This window comes from Mus pahari, chromosome 12 (genome assembly GCF_900095145.1).
Source record: "Mus pahari chromosome 12, PAHARI_EIJ_v1.1, whole genome shotgun sequence".
Taxonomy (NCBI): domain Eukaryota; kingdom Metazoa; phylum Chordata; class Mammalia; order Rodentia; family Muridae; genus Mus; species Mus pahari.
Genome location: NC_034601.1, coordinates 7824799 through 7826907, shown reverse-complemented (window position 1 = coordinate 7826907; position 2109 = coordinate 7824799). Strand labels below are relative to the sequence as shown.

The 2109-nt window shown below is 48.7% G+C and overlaps 1 pseudogene; it reads left to right on the top strand.

The window, feature by feature from the left end:
- Positions 1 to 1348: 1348 nt before the first annotated feature.
- On the top strand, positions 1349 to 1831 carry LOC110330157 (annotated as a pseudogene).
- Positions 1832 to 2109: the final 278 nt, after the last annotated feature.

Sequence of the window (2109 nt, the reverse complement as noted above, 5' to 3'; positions counted from 1 at the left end):
CCTACATGAGCTTTAACTACAGGCTGCAGACCCTTGTCATGGCATGGGAGCTCTGTTTGTAGGTTATGCTTATACTGCAGTAGGTAGCCTCTATGTTGGTGAATGCAGATAGAGTGTAGAAGCCTCCGTGAACTGTCCAGACACAGTACAGGCCCTGTGCCATCACAGGGTCCACAACACTCAGAGGAAGATCAGGCTGCATTTGCAGACCCAGCTGCTGTGGTGCTGAGAGAAATCAAAATTGGGTTGTCTGTTCAAAGAACTGGGCAGAGTCTCCTGTTCATCTCTACTAACTCCTGTTGAGGCAGGAATCTTGTGGGTGCATTAACAACACCTCAGAGCAGGCCTATGCCCAGGAGCAGTGGACCAGCATAGAGTATTTTGTAGGCTTTTTGTCTAATTTTGGTTTGGCCATTTGTGGGTTTCAAAGTGTGAAGATGGTGTTGCAAAGCCCAACATTAGAAAATTTGGGCCACTTCCAGTTTCTGTCTCTGCCCGGAGCTAATCTTCTGCCACAGGGCTTCATACACAAATAGAACCGGGAGAGAGCTACCCTCCCAGGAGTGCAGATAAGCCTGTGAGTACAGGTTATACCACCACTGCAGCTCAGAGGGACCTACCCAAAACCCTCAGCATACAGGAATCAAGGAGTGGCCTGGGACAGGAGCCTTCTGATTTCTATCTGTACCCGGATCTGATCCTGTACCACAGCACTACAAACACAAACACCACCAGGATAGAACAGGTCTCTGAGGAGTGACTACACACCTGCAAGCAGCGGTAACACCACCACTTCTCTTCAAATTCCAGGCCCAGGAGGGACCCACCCAGAGCGATTAGGACACAGGAACCAAGGATCAGTTGCGGACAAGATCCTTCTGGTTTCTGTCTGCACCCCACAGCTGACCCTGTACCACAGCTCTCCATACCTAAATTCCTCCAGAAGAAAACTGGTCTCCCAGAAGTACTGGCAAGGAAGCTTGCAGGAAGGACAAGCCACAGTCAGAGACAGCAAGACCAGAGATAACCAGACAGTGAGAGGCAAGGGCATGAACATAAAACACAGAAACCAAGGTTACTTGGCATCATCAGAACCCAGTTCTCCTACCACATCAAGCCCTAGATATCCCAACACACCAGAAAAACAAGGCCCTGATTTAAAATCACATCTCATGATTTTAAGGGGGAGTTTAAGGACATAAATAACTCCCTTAAAGAAAAACAAAGGAACACAGGTAAACAAGTAGAAGCCCTTAAAGAGGAAACACGAAAAATCCCTTAAAGAATTGCAGGAGCTCTTTCTCTTCTGGTCCCAGGCGCTGCGGGAGCTGCGGGTTACCGTGCAGACATGGCCAAGTCCAAGAACCACACCACACACAACCAGTCCCGCAAATGGCACAGAAATGGCATCAAGAAACCCCGGTCCCAAAGATATGAATCTCTTAAGGGGGTTGACACCAAGTTCCTGAGGAACATGCACTTTGCCAAGAAGCACAACAAGAAAGGCCTGAAGAAGATGCAGGTCAACAAAGCAAAGGCAGTGAGTGCACATGCAGAGGCCATCAAGGCCCTTGTGAAGCCTCGGGTCATCAAACCCAAGATGCCAAAGGGCCCCAAACTCNAACGGCTGGCTTTCATCACTCACCCCAAGCTTGGGAAGCGGATTCAAAGCTACATGCCCAAGGGTCAGAGGCTCTGCCAACCGAAACCTAAGGTTCAGACCAAGGCAGAGGCGAAAGCTCCAGCTGAGGCCCAGGCTTCAGCTCCAGCCCAGGCTCCCAGAGCTGCTCAGGCCCCCAAAGGTGCCCAGGCCCCCGTGAAGGCCCCATAGAAAAGGCTCCTGCAAGCATGAAGACAGACAGACTGCTATGGTACACCTCCCCACACACTCTGCAGATGACCAGTGTCCTGTGCTGTTTTTACAAATAAACTCAGGCAAGATCTGTTAAAAAAAAAAAAAAAGAATTTCAGGAAAACACAATGAAACAGGTGAAGGAATTGAACAAAATCATCCAGGATCTAAAAATGGAAATAGAAACAATAAAGAAATCACAAATGGAAACAATGTGCTGGAGATAGAAAACCTAGGAAAGAGATCAGGAGTCATAG